Source organism: Poecilia reticulata, chromosome 3 (assembly GCF_904066995.2).
Source record: "Poecilia reticulata chromosome 3, P_reticulata-male-v2, whole genome shotgun sequence".
NCBI lineage: Eukaryota > Metazoa > Chordata > Actinopteri > Cyprinodontiformes > Poeciliidae > Poecilia > Poecilia reticulata.
The window spans coordinates 8,527,048-8,544,148 of NC_088832.1; the positions used below are offsets into that span (position 1 = coordinate 8,527,048).

The 17,101-nt window shown below is 39.9% G+C and overlaps 1 protein-coding gene across 2 annotated transcripts in view; it reads left to right on the forward strand.

Annotated features, from left to right (window-relative positions):
• The first annotated feature begins 10,113 nt into the window (after nucleotides 1-10,113).
• unc13c (unc-13 homolog C (C. elegans)) overlaps nucleotides 10,114-17,101 on the forward strand; it is a 168,491-nt gene continuing 161,503 nt past the window's right edge. For both annotated transcript variants that reach the window (XM_008404760.3, XM_081605012.1), the window contains exon 1: nucleotides 10,114-10,718. The gene's annotated coding sequence lies outside the window, so the exon portion shown is untranslated. The remainder of the gene's footprint in view (nucleotides 10,719-17,101) is intronic.

Consider the following 17,101-nt stretch of genomic DNA (forward strand, 5'->3'; position numbering starts at 1 on the left):
CTGAGGGGGCCCTATGTGTGAGAGAGAGTCAGAGAGTCACAATAGGAAGAGGAGACAGATATAGGTGGAGTGTTGAAAGTAAATATTTGCTGCTCCTCGTATTCCTTACTCTGCATGTTCCATATCTTGCATTTGCGTCTGTTTCCTTCTGATTACAGAGACAAAAATCAATTCAAGCACCTGAATTTTAGTACAAAATGTGGTGAAATATTTCACTTTGAACTTTATTCTATGCCATTCTTTTGCTTCTGCCGCTCAGTATTCTGTCATTTCTCGGGATCCTTACTGGCACAAATGAGGGAGTAAAGGAAAAGAGCAGCATGCTGTGAAAAAGTACTTGTCCTATTGTAGATCCCCTCCTTTTTTTGTTGCTTCACACTTAAATGTCTCGTATCATCAAACCGATTTTTAAACCATAACACCATTGGTGAATACAAAAGCATTTTCCATCGATGATTTCAACTGGACATGCGTAATATATCGGTCAATAACAGTCATTTTTTAACATAACGGTATCGGTCCGATACATAAAACCGGACCGATATTAAAAACTAATTCATTTCCGTCCTGCTGCCTTTTGTTTCTGGAGGGACAGGGGGCAAAAGTTGGTCACGTGGTATTTGGTCATCTGACAGTGATAGTGATGCAGCGCTGGATTGTGGGAAATGTAACTGAAGCAGTGCTGAAGGTGTGGAAAGAGTAGGGAAATGTACACAATATATGAAATGAATCATACATCATATCATCATATATTGATAAGATATGATATCAATATATGATATCAGATATCATATATTGATATATATCATATTTATATATTATATATCATATATCAATATATGAAATATCATATATATATATCATATATTGATATTTATGATATTTCATATCATAGCGCTTTTCTGGACGCTCAAAAACACCTTGCAATGAAATCGGTCATTCTTACTGACACGCTAAAGGTGGCTAGCTAAAAGGTAGGAAAAATTAGCTAGTCAAACTCTGAATGGCTCAGAAAACAAAAACAAAAAACTGAGGTTTTGAAGTTGCTAAGAAAAAGATGAGACTTGAGTTTGATTTTGATGCTTAAAAAATCTCCAACTTGACCGAACGGAATCAATTCTGTAAGGAAGAGTGGGCCAAAAGTCCTCCACAGTCATAGTCTTGCACATAAACCAGTTTTTTTTACACCTTGAGTAATGAAAGTTTTAAAACTGCTTGCTGTATTTATTAAGGTTATCTGCATCTGATTTGAAAATTTGTTCTGGCAGACAAAAAGGAATAAAAGGAAATTAAATCTGTGTAAGTTCAAACTTAAGAGGCAACACACCTAAGAGTGTTTAAATCCTGTCAAAACAATCCACACAAACATTTTCCCTGTTGTGGTTTTATTGAGGAATATTCACCTCTTCGGAAATACCAGAAATTTGGGACCTGCACGTATCGGTGTGTGTTGTGGTGACTCAGGTGTGAATAACGATGAGCTGAGGATACAAATGGAAATCAACAAGTCGTCACCCCTGGGCAACTGAGCGTGTGTGTTAGAGCTGGACGGAGAGAAGGAGAGAGAGAGAGCGAGTGAAGCTCTGAGTCATTCGGTGGAGCCGTTACCCAGAACCGAGCCACAGTAACCCTTACTCCTCACAGGCGCCCAAATGTTGAGTTCTTGTCCTGAGGTCCACATTCATAGGTCACATCAATCCAAATCAAGTCACATATCAAACCTCTTCATCTAATTAAACTAAACTGAGGTTAATTTTGCCAAAGGTGAAGCTGGAGTGGACCAGCACTCTGGGTTTGCTGAGCTGAAACCCGGTGGCAGCTAAAACAAGCAGGTCATTTAATTCCTAAATGTTTGTCTCACTTTGTATTTTGCTGTGTAAACTCACTGACCTCTTTGTTCTCTACACTTTGCTGGAACTGGGTTGGACTGGATTTTTGCTGCCCAAGCTGCCTTAATTCTTCATGTCACTGACACCATAAGGTGTTTTAAACTTTCCTCCGAGATTTTTCTCCATGTTGCCATGACGATAATGCACGGTTGCTGCAGATTTGTTGGCTACACGTCCCATGATGTAAATTTCCCATACGAGCTCTATTGGATTAAGATCTGATCTCACGATCAAGTTCAAGAAACCAGTTTAAGATTATTTGAACTTTGTAACGTGATTGATTACTTTAGATATCTGTATTCATAGCTTACTTTTTAAAGCATTTTTTTCTTTTTGATATGAACAATCGCAAAAGGAGAAACAAAATAAGGCAAGAATATTACAATAAAAAATAGACATCATGACTGTTTGCTGTTGGTCAGTGTCTGTTTTTATGAAAGTGTCACATGACTTAGACTTGAGTCAGACTTTAGACATTATTATGACTTTGCTTAGAGAAAATGTTCGGTGTCTTGTGTCTTGACTTGGACTTTTACACCAATGACTTGAGAATACTTAATATTTTACCCCAAATCTAAAGATTAAAACACATATCTATCATTTAAGAAGTGCAAACAATTTCATTTTTTTTTTTATTTAATTCATTCCGTATTAACAAATGCAAGCGTTTTCTCTGCTTTTCCATATTCTGGCTGTGCGTGTGCATCAGCAGCAGACGGAGATGGAGCGACTTCCAACTTGGCCCGACATTTGACGTTGCATTGAGAACGGTAAGTGGTACTTTCCTTTTGCTATGACGACATAGCTGACTTTTGCTAGCTTTGTGCTGTTAGTTCTCCGGGCTACGTTGATGTTTGACATTAAGGTGTATGTGGTGAGAGTACAACGTCCAGCTTGTTCGCTACGGACTACTGGTGCATGTTGAGTTGTTTCAGAAAGAGACTTCTGCAGCTGAACTCTGGGGACAGAGTTTCTCTCCATCACAACGCTGAAATGAATCCAGTTCACTCAGAGGACGTGTCATATATTTGAATACATCTGTGTCGGGAAATCATATTGAGAACATTGTTTACTGCAGTTGGTGCATTAAGTCTGAACATGGTGTTCTGCTTTGGCTTTTTTTATTTACTGACTGTTTATTCTGGAAAGTTTTTATTTAAAGCAAGACTTGTCTTGCAGTAAAGTTTAAATGAACTGCACAATATGGAGGTGCAATTTTAGAAATACTTTTTAAAAAACAAACAATTGCAACATTGTTAAAAAAAAACAACTAAACTCTAAAAGGTCTTGAAATCCCAAGTTTCAGACTTGGGACTTGACGATTGCCTGTCTTGACTTAAGACTTGACGATAAAGACTTAAGAGACTTGCAAAACAAGGTGCCCTTTTGTCATCCCACAAATAGAAATCAAAATGCCAAAAAGAAATGGAGAATAATGATGGAAAGTCGCAGCGACTGGAGCAAACGCAAACAGGAGCTGAATAAATAATAAAAAGGATTTTTCTCTTCCCCCTCATGTCATCATTGCCTTCATCCCGTTAATATTGATAAGGCCGAAGGGGAAGGAAAAAAGACCCAGGCAGTGCTTTCTAACTCGGACACCATCTTGGCTCAACAGAGTTATTGGGGCTTCTGAAAGTTATGACACAGGATTTAATATGAAAAAAAAAATGACTTGGTGTAAGCTTTAGGTAAGATCTGGATGCCAAAGCAATTCCTGCCAGGAATGAAAAGACGCAGGAAAGACGGCTTTTTATTTTTTTTCTTCTCAAATAACCTGACAACTGACAGCAATCTTGTGATCTGAAAGAATTCACAACTCCTTGGTATAAATGAAAACGTCAACATCAACAACAAAAAAAGCCTTCTTCACTGGTTGTCTCTCAAATAAGCTCAGGTTGAATTGATTTCAGTGGCTTCACCTCTTGTTTTGTCTCTGGTTGATTGATGTAGCATGCAGTCTGTGGGCCCATTGTGAATCAGCTGGCTAAAAAACCTTTTTGGCTTTTCAAGGGGGGAGGAAACAGAAAAATGCCTATAGTCTTAACTCTTTTTAGGTAAATAAAATATATGACTGCCCGGAAAATAACAAAAGGTCTGTCTGAGAGTGTGTGGCATCCTGTGCTCAGGAAGGGAGCTGTTCCTGTTGTGTGTGAAAGGTCTCAGGTAGAAGAGGATTCTTATCTGCAATGCAGCAGTTTGTGAAATGGAAGACAGCACCACAAATCTCCCAGGGTACTTGAAGTGCGCTGGACTGATCCTAGCATCCCTCTCCAAATTTTTAGAAACTCAAAACGCCTTTCTGAATGTAGAGATCCCCACAAAATGATAAGGCTGTTAATCCAACTGATTGGAAAAAAACGTAGCACAGACCTTTGAAGAGGAAGGAAAATGGTAGATGGTTGTCAAGATTCCTTCTGTACTAATAAAAATGTGAAAAATGTGACATAATTTTGTATTCTGAAGCCCCTAAACAATTTCAATGCATCCAAATGAGTAAACAGAGCCTGCCTGCGTTGTCATCCATCTAATGAAATTAAATTAAATTAAATTAAATACAGTTGATCTGCAAAGCAGTCGAGCGTGCACGATGACGAATGTATTGTCCTATTGGAAGTCTTTTCCTTAGGGAGAGATGAGATACGGAAGCTGTTCAGGGATGATGGGAAGATGGATGGAGCTAAAGACAAGAAGCAATAATGGGAGAAAGTCTGTCGAAGGCTGAAAGAATTAAGACGAGGGCGGACGTTCAGCTTCTGGTGGGACAATATAGCAAGTGATGAAACAGAATGACGTTTAAGCTTTAGCTATTTGCAGAAAAAAAAAAGGATGGGCAAAAGTATCAGTCTTTAATATCTTCTGTAGACACATTCCCCAAAAGACTTAGATGTATTTGCAGTAAAAAAGGATCAGGAAAGTCACTGAACAAATAGATTCTTATTTGAAAAAAAACATTGTAAAACTTGTGTAGGAATTTATATTCACACCAGCCCTTGTTTAGTCTGTTTTAATCGAACTCTAGTTTGTTTTAGGAAATTTGGTTTGTTTGGGGAGAATGTGCAGTCGAACTCTGACACGACCCGTCTATAAACTTGGGTCTGAGGTCAGTTGAAGTGAACTCTGGCACCATTTGAATTCATATGTGGATCCAAGCGGACTGCAGACCACTCCAAAAGCAGGAAGTGGACTGTACCGCAGGGCATTCTGGTTAAATGCAACCAAAACAAACACATGAAGATAGAGGTGGAACTAGCTCATGGTCTTTTATCAACAACAAATAAAAGAGACATTGAACAACTTCTAAAATCGAATCCATTTTATGTTTTCCGTTGTGCTCATGTCTTCTTCAGAGGTTTTTGAGTTTTTTCCTTCAGTGGTTCTTGGTGCAGCGCCACCACAGGTGAGGAGGTGAACAGGTTTTTCAATTCGTTTGGATAGTTTGACAAAGTGCAGCGAGAAAGCAAACCTGCTGAAGATGTAAGAAATTTCTCAATTTTGGCCCCCAATCAAACTGCATCGACCAGACTATCAGATCAGTTGGTCTATCTCATAAATTCCCAATAAAATACATTGAAGTTTGTGGTTATAAAATGAAAAAAAAGTAAAATGGGTGTTACAGCAATAATGTCGAGGTCCAGCTTCTCTAATGAAAAGTCGCTAATGTTTATTTTGTTGATCCCACAATGGCTGAAAATAGGAGGCTCAACAGCATGAATCGGCGAGCAGAAATGTTCGTGGAATGATCATTTAACCGTACAATTGCTCAGTTGAAATGTTCTGGAAAGCTCCCACTACGCTCATGACCTCTTAGCTCCTCGCCTCCAAAGTCCACAGAATTTTATTTTCATTCAGTCGACCCCCAACAACAATATTTGTTTTACTCTCTTCCCCGGTTGCTGATTAGAGGAGAAACAATAATCTAGACTTTAAGAGCTGAAGGCAGTGTGAGTTAATGCCAGCTGTGTGTAAACAGCTGTGTCATCTGAATATGCAACTTTAGTGTATTTTATTCTCCTAAATAAAAATGAAAAACATAGTTTTTTCCCTTTCAGCTGATGGTCATGTGTTGGATTTAATGCTTCATCCGCCCATGGCTATCTCTTTATGCTCCAATGGAAAGATTTTAACCTCGGAAGGGCCATATAAAGGCCATCTGCCTTTCTCATTAGTGCCAACTTTTCCAGCGTTTCCCTCTCAGATGATATAACTCTGAATCAGGAAATATTTTGATGATGAATTTTAATCTGATGGCTTATAAAGAAACGCTTTAGCTTTTGTGCTATGTCTTTGCGGTCTAATGCCACTCTGCTACCTTTCAACGTTAATGCTGTTTCACAAAATGCGATTAGTCCATAATACTCCTGTGCTGTGAAAGCATAACTAGCGAGAGTCCACTTTCGCTGTGTTTCTGCTGTATCATGTTAAGCAGCTCTAAAAACGTTACTATTTTAAGCTTTTTCTTATTTTTTTTGTAAACTTTTAATATTTTATGTTCAAATTTAATCAGACTTGAATTTGTTACAAAATGACAACAGTTGAACTCCATCTGCTGCGACATATTGTAGAAAGAAGCTAAAATGTCTCACTTTCAGATGCTATAGTGATTGTCTTGTTAATATGTTCATCAAAACTAAAAATAGCATGTCTGTCTGTGGATATGGTATTTGTAATTTGATCACTTTTGAAGTCTTTATTAGATTATTGTTTGAGAACTCTTTCCACATGAGTTTGTTTCTTTAAATTTAGTTTCTTACTTGTTTTTTGTGTTCTGTTTGTATTGTAGCTAACTCTCTTAGATCAGTGTTAGTTTCTTCTCCCTTAGGTCGTAATCCCCTTTCCGTCCAGTTGAGCTCCCTTTAAGTTAATCATTCACCTTCTGTCAGTCCCCCTGTTTGCTCTCAAATTCATACATGGAAATAAATTGATAGATGGCTCTAAAATAAAATAAAAAAAATCCTGCATGTTCTGTCGCACTTGCTCTGATACTCTTAAATGAAAGCCATTGTGGCAAGAAAGCAGCCACTGTTGAACAAAAGCTACGGGACAGTTCAATTTAGAGTTTGTGACACTCCTTGTGTGGGACAGACGACTTTTTTTTCAGCAGGGGGACAAGGAAGTTGGTTAAAGTTGGTGGGAAGATGAATGATGCTAAATACTGGAAGAGAATGCAAAACACTTCAGGACAGGACAATGAATCTACAAAGGAAGGGCTTAGATTAAAAGATATTAATTTGTATGAATGGACCAGGCAGAAATTCAGACTTAAATCTGATCTGTGACATTGCTTCAAAATTGCTGTTGGTCTCACAGACCTTGAGCTATTGGCTATAAGAATTGGCACCAACTTCAGTGTCTAACTGTGCAAAGCTGGTAGAGACATACCCCAGTAAACTTGCAGCTGTACCTGCAGTGAAAGGTGCTTCCACAAAGCATCGGCTCGAGGGGAGGAATAAAAAAAGGCATTCCTCACTTTAGAGTCTAAGGACATTTTTTCTTTTTCTTTTATTTCTTAAACATGTCCCCATTTTATGTTGGTCTTAACATGCATTATAATCTGAAGGTGCAATATGACAAAATATGAAAAATATGAATATGAAAAATATGAGTTCAAGAGGTAAGGTACTATTAATCTGTTGTAAAGGAACCAACAAAACAAATCTTTCATGGATTTTTTTTTTTGTTGTTGTAAAGTTGCAACTTTGTTTTTCTCTGCTAAAAGCAGACTTGACTATAGGACAGAGAAAGTTGTTAGTGTACTACACAAACTTTGGGCCAGGGGGTTATAAGGTAGTAAAAGGGAGAGCAGGACGAAGATGGAGAGGGCCTCAGAAAACTTGGCTCGCCGTCGTCCCCTTCGGCTCCTGGACGCACAGACAGAGATAGCAGTTGTTTTCCAGAGGGTTCAGAAAGCAAACATAAAGCGGACAGTGTGAAGGGACGACACGACAACTCTGAAAAAATACTAAAAACCAAACAATGAAATTTGACACAAATCTGTCGTTCGTCTCCATTTTGCGTGTGCTCACAGATTTTATGCCTAAGAAAACTGCTGAAAGATAAAATCATCACAACCAGACGCCACTAATTTGCTGAGTCACCCTGTGTCATATTAAAAATCAGATTTGAACTGAACCGTGTCAAATGCTGAAATAAATCAACATTCGCTCTGCTGTGTTTGCCCGAGCGCGTACGAGTAATCGGCGAGAATCATGTGGGTCAGTCAGGCAGGCTGACTCAAAAGACATCTGAGGCTCGAGGTTGCAGTGGCTGGCATCTCAGACGGGGGGCGACGGCGAGCCGTTTTCCCCTCCTCCCCGCCTTCGGGATCTGAACCCACTCTCCTCTGAAAACCACACACGCTTGCGCGCTGGCATCTCCATACATCCCAGCCTCTCTCCCATGTGACGGAGAGAAGCAGGGAGGGAGAGGAATGGGATTTTGCTTGAAGGCCAGACAATTAGTGGCTGTTGGAGGGAAGGCATGACACACAAAAAGGCTGGGAGAGAAGATCAGGACTAACGGAGGACATCAGAGAAAGATGGCTTCTATTTGAATGTTTAATGGCCCCCAAGCCAGTGGGGAGCCGGTCGAAAAAAAAAAAAAATCTGCTCTATTACTTGACAACTACTAGCTTTAAATCTCTATGGAAGACCAGAAGTGCCCTATCAAATCAAATTTAAACATAAACCAATATTTATATTTTGATAAAATTGGGGTACAAACATTAATAAATAAGTATATTTATGTGTCATTTAAATGTTTCTTGCCATGTATTTTGTAAAAATGTGACTTATGTATTCATATTTCTGCTTCTGTCTTGCATTATATCAAGAGTTCTTTTCTTTCTGGTTTACTAATTAAAGTCAAAATGGACGGCTAGCGCTGCTAGAAACAAGATGAGTGTTCTGAAGTTAAGTTCCTGTGCAGGTCAGCCAATTAGACTCCAGGATGTATTTAACAAGATGTAGTGACAGTTTAAATTATGTCATAATAGACTGCTCCCAATTCCAGATTTAGGAAGATGCAGAGCTCTTATCTAGGCAGTTTTGATGCCACAACCAATTTATTTTGGATGCATAAAACTTCTTTCATGCAAGCACATTACAATTCACTGAAAGTTAGGCAACTCTACACATTAACGTCAAGGTTGCATGAACAAAAATAGAGTAACAGTCTTTGTATTTGTTGTTTCTCGTGTATCATTCCTAACAAGCAGATACATAAAACAATTGGTTTAATACTGAATTAATTGAAAAAGGTTTTAGCAAATAATTAATTCATAGGAAATTTTGTCAGGGATGGCATGATAGGTCCACCAAAATAAAATAAAACAAAAATTAAAAAACCACTGCGTGGAACAACAAAAAAGGATTTTATTTTGATTCAGCAATAACTTAACTTAAAATCTAAGTATGATAAAAAAAAACAACAACCTAAAAGTGAGATTATCAACAGCATACTTGATACGTTAAAGCATTGTTTTTTAAATATAAAAATTTAATGTCCATTATTTCAAAATACAACTCAACCCAAATCTTGGCCTTGCTTAAATAATAACCTTAAATAATAATAGTTATTAGCATGTCATTTCTTGTCAAAACAAGCAAACAAACAAAAAGCACTTTTGGCAAAAAATGACTTAGGCCAATATTTTAGGAAGTGACAATAAAAAAACGCTGGTATCGTTTGAGGGTGGCCATAAGCGCGTAACAGTAATAAATTAATAATAAATATTGACATTTCCCAAAGCGTTTTCAACATTGCTGCATAAAAATTATAATGCATTGGACAAACTCTCCAACTAATTCCAATTACCCCTCTCTACCGCCCCACGGTGGCGATACTGCACCTAGTCATGCCCATGATTGCACCATAGGCATGCTGGGATCGCACATGGATATTACTTGCGCAAAATCTCATAAAATACAAACAAACAAACAAAACCACAACAGCAGGAACCCCCATCTTGCTAGTGAACATTCTACAGGGTTCATTAACATGTTACATTACAAAGGTTTCCCCCGGAAGAGGTGGAAGGAAATTACACATTCACGTGCTATTTCTAAAAACCCCAAATTACCATTCTCTCTCTCTCTCTCTCTCTCTCTCTCTCTCTCTCTCTCTCTCTCTCTCTTTCGCGTGTATCTTGAATTCGGGTCTATTTGAGCTCAACTCGAGCACGCGCACACACCTAGACACAAGCGTACATTCACGCACCCACTGAGAGGGCGAGAGAGAGAGGGGGAGCGAGCGAGCGAGCGAGCGAGAAAGTGGGGGACGGAGTGATGCTCTCCCGCCGGAGAACAGAGCCCGACTCCGGCCAGCCAGTCATCAGCGGCAGCAGCGGCAGCAGCGGCGGCAGCGCTGTCCTCCCCACCGTCAGCGCCACCGCCACCCGCCATACACACACCCGGGCTGGTGACACTGTCAATGAGAAAAGGAGTGTGTATCAGTCGCGGAGAACATAAATTGGCTCAGGGTTTTTACAACAAGGACCCAAAGACCGGAGGGTACTCTATGCCGGCATGGCGGCGGGGGCAGAGAGAGAAAGAGAGAGAGAAACAGAGAGAGGCGTGCGCGCGCGTTTCCTTGCAGGAGCGGCGCTTTGGGACTGTGATGTCTGACGGACGCGGAGAGATGCTGTGAGCTCTGGTATTAGCAGAGCCAGCTGCGCACCCACCGAGCCGCTCTGTCCCCTCCCTCCCCGCATCTCATCCCCAGCATTCCTGCTCTCTCCCAAGCGCCGACCATTCGCTCAAAGAGGGGAATCGGCTCCACACGGCTCGCTTCGCTCACTCCGGCTTGCGTCCCGCGCGGAGATTTTGGCAGGTATGTGCGGCGGCGCAGCGCGTCCGGGGCGCTGGATGCGCGTTTTGCATGCTGTGTTTAGAGGTGGGGTGGGGGGTGTGAATGGGAGACCTGTGACTGGTTGGACTTTGTAGTATTTCTTCTTCTTCTTCTTCTTGTTGCTTCCCTCCCCCTCCCCCTGTGGCCCTGTGAGTGCATTAATGAAACGTTATCTGAGAAGGATGCGGGCATCATCTGTCGACGCAGCCGACGTGAGAAATACAACATTGCGAGGTGGCGTTCATATCCGTGCCAGCTGTTGCAGTTTTATCCCCGATTTGCACAGCTTGGTACACCCCCCCCCACTCCCCCCAAGCCCCCCCCAAAAAAACCACAAAAAAAAAAAAAAACACTGTCGATCTCACAAAATTTCCACCTCTCTCCCCACGCCGCCGCTTCTTCTGCATAGCGTGGCCACAACACGGGCGCATGTGATCAAGCTGTTTGTGTCACACCGAACCAAATTACCCTCGATCTCGTCAAGACAGCCCAAGAAATAATATGCTGATGGATGGAGGGAGACAATCTGTTGTGCTACTGGCTTGCTTCCTAAGCTGCAGGCGGATATTCCTCTATTTGGAAATGGACCACTCAGGCAGAATGAAGCTAAGGATGGGCGTGAGGGCAATATGATCTGAGGATGCACACACCCTCCTCTTGCTCAGCTCCCACTTGGTGTATATGCTGCTCTTCAGCAAGCAAATGCATGCGTGAAAGCAGTCATGCAAGGAGGCATGGCTGCGTGGCACATGTGTGTTTCATGCACGGCTGCACAACACAGATGCACATTCGTGCACACAGCCACATTATTTTTCCATTTATTTATTTTTTTTGTACCTCCTCCTCATCCACACTCGACCATAATCCATAATCGTATGCTCTGGAGACATGACGTAACACGTAATCTTGTCTCATCTATATGCATCAATTTCTAAAAGGTTTGCAGAAAAGCTCTCTTGTCTCAGCCAGAAGGGAAATGGGAACAAACAGTCCTCCACAGCACGGGAGCACACAAGTGCTCGGAGCAGGATGAGCTTAAATTTTCTTACTCGGGGGTTCGCATCAGTCGACGCACAACCAGCCATACGCTGCTGCGAGTGGAAATAGGCTAGCATGCTTCCGACTCACACTCTTTCTTTTTTTTTTCTTTTTTGTTTGCTCCAAAGGGGAGTGGCGGTGATAGTACATGCTGTACAGGTGTTAAACTGTGGAGCGCACTGCTGATTGCAAGAGGAGAAGACGAGGGGGGGAAACTGAATGTTGATGCAAGATCCTTTTTTTAAAAAAAGGAGAAAAAAAATGCACAGGGAGTGCTTTTACTAACCCCTTGTCTCCTGCTTCTCTTAGTCCAAACCCAGAAAAGGGTGAAACGGGACAGAGGGTTTCAGAGAGCCACTAGAATCCCGAGATTTATTCCATCACATGAGCCACTCGTCTCTTGACCTGTCAGGACCGCTATGAAAAAAGGTTAGGCTGGTGAAAAATGAATCCAAGAAGATGCCTATCATTTAATGCCGACCAGAGTGGCCGGTCCGGTGACCTAGAATCTGATAACTGTGTTGGTTATGAGCAATAATCTTGTGACAGCAGAGAAAAGGATACATAGTAACTTGAGTGTAAAAAAAATTAAAAAAAACAGCAAGTTTTTTTAGTGCTACCTTTAACATATATTGGTTATTTTAATCTTAATGTGTAGACCTAAGCTGAAGATTAAACACCTGCTAAATTTAGTGGTCATTTTCAATAAGTGTTTTCCCGTTTTGCTATTTTTTTGCTCTTTACAGAGGAAGTTTTGGGAGGAAAAGCTAATACTAGCTAACTTATCAGGCTATCTGCTGAGGCAGTCACTTGTAATTTGCCAAATGTGTTTTTTAAATAATGTAGCGTTAGTTGTTTGCTTCTTTTGCTGGCATATCAAGGGTAAGCTTGTTTTAAGCAACTGTAATTCTTCAGAACATCTACATTTTTCTTGTTTTGTAAGGAAAGGAGCTTTTTTTTTTTTTAGCAAGTGCAGCAACAGGTGGGGAAGGTGAAACCCTGTGGCACTCTATGCTCCAAACAGTTTAGAGAAAACCTCATTGATTGATTATCTACACTGGAGTTTCCTTAAAAATTACTGTAAGCACATAGGGCCAATATGACCTGAAGGACTTGTTTTCAATCCTAACTTTTGAAACCCCTAGTACAGAACGGTACAGTACATCATGCCTTTTAATTTTAATTCACAGTTGCACATGTAGCATTCTGTATTTCAATCCCAGAGAGATTTTCTAGAATGTAAGAACAAAGAATATTTAATGTACATTGCAGACAAAGCCACAGTCTCTGATGGGCTGAGGCTGTACTATTGCAACTTATTCTCTGGAAACCAATTTTCACTTTCCACTTATCTCCACTGATAGGATTTCGAATGAGTTCTGCCGAGAAGAGAATCTACTCAAATTGTGCTCAAGTTTCTCCTTTTTAACCAAATATGCTGCAGAGTCGTCCTACAGAGGCGTGTCTGCAGATCCGACGGTGGTTCATGTTAAAATACTCGTGACCGGGGATGTGGGGATCCAGTTATTTGTCATTCCCCTTTCTTAATTCTTGCATCATTACTCTCTAATGGGATGATACAGGCAATACCTCATGGGCATTAGTAAGTCATTTGAGCATCAACTCTGGCTCACGAGGAGGATGGACGCTTCATTTGTCAAACCTTAACATGCAGATGTCTGGGTGTTGGCTGTGCGAAGTGAAAAGTAGCCCCCCAATTGGTGATCACCACTCGTTAAACACAAAGTTTTTTTTCTCATCAGTTTGTCCAGACACAGTCAGAGTCATAATCTCACATACCAAAGTGAAGCATATTAGGAGCTTCACAGTAGAGTGTGAAAATCACATACTGTCAGAGATCTCATTTAAGATGAAAGTGGGACTGGACAATAACTCAATAACGATATATATCGTGGTAGAGACGTTATTGATATCAATAGATAATACATCCCAATGGAATATTCAACTCCAAACCAAACCTGCACAGCATTCTGGGGGATGTAGGTCGAGAAACCGAGAGCGGTCAAGACACCGCTCTCGGTCAGCTGAGCAAGTTGGGTGGCATCAACTAACTCATCCATTGTTTCATTACCTAGCAACAACCTATTGAGTAGCCGGCGCAGCAGCAGTTTAAGGTTTTCGCCACCGAAAAAAAAAGGAAGCTATTCAAAACAGAAATTTAAAAAAAGCAAATCGATATTGACTGATATGAAATCGTGATATATTTTCTAGCCATATCGTCCAGCCGTAGATGAAAGGTATATAGAAAAGGTATAGAATAGAATAGGAAAAGCCTTTATTGTCCCACAGAGGGGAGATTGGTTAGACAACAACACAAAGTCCCTGAGATCGACGACATTATCTTTAGCTGTTCAAATCAACATAAGCCATCTTCTACGTGCAACAGCAGTCTAGATTAATTATATTTCCAGACCAGTTCTAGATCAGACTCTTCCATATAAAAGCTCTAGAGGTGACATCGCTTCAGTCTGTCCATCCGCTGCATCTCAAGTAAGGATTTAAGGGCCGGGTATTTTGTTAGAACGCCTGATATCCAGTGGCTCTCCAGGTCAGAGGTCCTCAAGAGCTACTCTCCTGCAACTTTTAGATGCATCCCTTTTTCCAACACTCCTGATTCAAGTTGTTGAGTTCCTTGAATCAGCCGGTCATTCATAGGTCTAGTGATGAGCCATTCGATTCAGGTGTGTTAAAGAAGGGACACATCTAAAAGTTTCTGAAAAGTAACTCTCGAAGACCAGAACTTGAACATGACTTGGGTTGTCTTTCGATGGTGCCATACTCGTCCATTTTCAGAAGACAGATTGAACAGGTGTGCTTGAGATGTTTAAAAGTTCAGATAGTGAGTTTTTAAATAAGATCTGATTCATCGCCTTTAGAAGTCATCCCTGTCAGGTGATGAATAATGTTAATCGGTTTTATCAGAGTAAAGGTGGCCGGGTTCAGATGTTTTTAGTTGTCCAAGTCACATTTTCTTTACATTCCATCGTTATACACTATTTTGTTGTGTTTTATCACATGAAATCCAAGAAAAATACTTTGTAGTTTGTGGTTGTAACATGACGAAAAATGTTCAATTAGCGAGACGTTGTGAAGGAAGCTCATCCTGGTTTTTAAACCTTGATATTTAAAGGCCAGAACCACTGTTACGTCCTTATAACATTGAAAGAGACAGAAGGACCTAATACCAAATTCAGTTTTAACGAGATGTTTGCTGTCGTATCTATCTACATCATTTATTCTGTTTTGCTAAAAGAAAAAAGAAAACATTTGCAGATGGTGTGTTGCATCACCTTGTAATATCACAGAATATTTATTTTGTTTTCTCTTTTTTAGGTTTTACATTTTACTTATTAGTTAAACTTACTGGTATTCAGTTTGATAAGAAGAAAAATAACATAACTTATTAGTGTAAGAAAGTAAAAAATAAAATAAAAATAAAAAATCCATCTCTTGGCTTCCTTTCATAGTGTTTGATATTTTGTGCAGATTGGAACTACTGTGCCTGTAACTGTAGAACAGCAAAAAAAAAAGTAAAAAATCAGCATTTTCTTTGGCAGCTTTCAAAAAAATTACACAAACTTGGAAGCCCTTTCAAGAAAAATAAATAATCTGTCAGATTTTATGTGCATTTTCAAATATACTAATGGATCAACGTCATCACGATGCATTCCCCCCCCCCCTGCGTGTTTGCTTTCACCGTCTAGCTAATGTTGCACAATATAAGTCAAAGGTTTATCACGCAAATATACAATTAATTTGAGATCACCAGGAGCTCTGATGGAAACAGTTGAGACAATCTGTGGACATATGCTGCTCATGGGTGGACGGTTTTGGATCATGACCCTTCAGCTACAGAAAGGCTGCCTCTGGCTATATGCCAGTATGTGAGTAAGTAAGCTGAGTCAGGAAACTCCTGCTACCAACTATGGACGCTTTTATTCATTCATTTTGGTTTGCAAAAAAATAAAATAAAATCCTCAATAGATGCCAACATTTGACTTGCATTGTTTATCTGGAGGGCTTTAATGACTTTGTTAATATTTGGACGACAGCTTGAGTAAACTACTTGTAGATCTATCTGAGTTTTAGAAACATGAATTCATACCGGATTCAGTCTGTCATGCAGTGAATGCGAAAAACAAGAAAAAAAAATCCGAACATAAACCAGTAACCAGTATTTTTACATTCTGTCAGCTAATGCATCGTCCTTCTTCTGAGCCCTACAATAATAGCTACCTGTGAAGCTGCGTTTCACAGCTCATTTGAAGTGAGCATCTCTCTGTGGTCATGAGACTGTAGACAGATCAAGCTCTAAAGCCCAGAACTAATGCAGAGCAGCTGTCAGATCCTCTGAACAACACAACATCCCTCTTTTCTTTCTTTCTTTTTGACTCAGTTGACCAGTTGCAATCTAAAACACTCACACCTCTCAGAGCTACCCGGAGCTGACTGAAGCTTAAATAAATGCATGACTCAATGCCTCTTTTTTTTTTTCTTTCCCAAGTATTGAAAGATTGTTATTTTCTCTTCTGTTCAACTATATTGTAAGCGTAGGTGCTGAACCGTACTAATTAAACTAATTGGAACATCGAGCGTTCGACAGTGTAAGTGAATCACCACTTTAATTAGTAACGACGCCCACATCTTTCATTCCAAGTCAGTATGTGGCAAACATAAATGTGCATTGTGTCTTAAGTCAAATCCAAACGTCTTTTTTTCTATGTTTTTAAGTTTAATATAAGATCTTAAAAATAAAAGGATGTAATAAAAGTCTGAGTGTATAAATCTAAAATATCACCTTAAACATTCCTTATTAAACCAAATTCAGACTTTCACATTAAAGCGTATTGTTGCTGTCTGTACTGCAGACACTGACAACAGTATTGTTGCGCTGAAGCCATTAGAATGATTGGCCAGCTTCTTGCTCTTAAAGCTAAATACATCAATGTAGCCACTGGCTGTATTGACCTTTAGTGACACATACACACACTTGATTAAACGCTGCATGACGTTTTTCACTTTAAATTTTAAAGTGCCTTTAGCATATAACCAATCAGCTTAAATCTAATTTTGAGTGTAGTGCATTTTGTACAAAATTGTGTTTAATATTTAACTATAGGAAAAGTTTAAAAAGCTGCAAATTAGTATTTTTTTTCACACTTCAAATGATTCGGTATGTTTTTTGGGGAAAAAACAAACACTCAACGAGGGACAGTGACAAGGATTTCGGTCATGGCATTTTCCTCAGTTATACCGTTATTTAAAATTACAGGGTAATAATTTTGATGAATGGAAATGATATATTT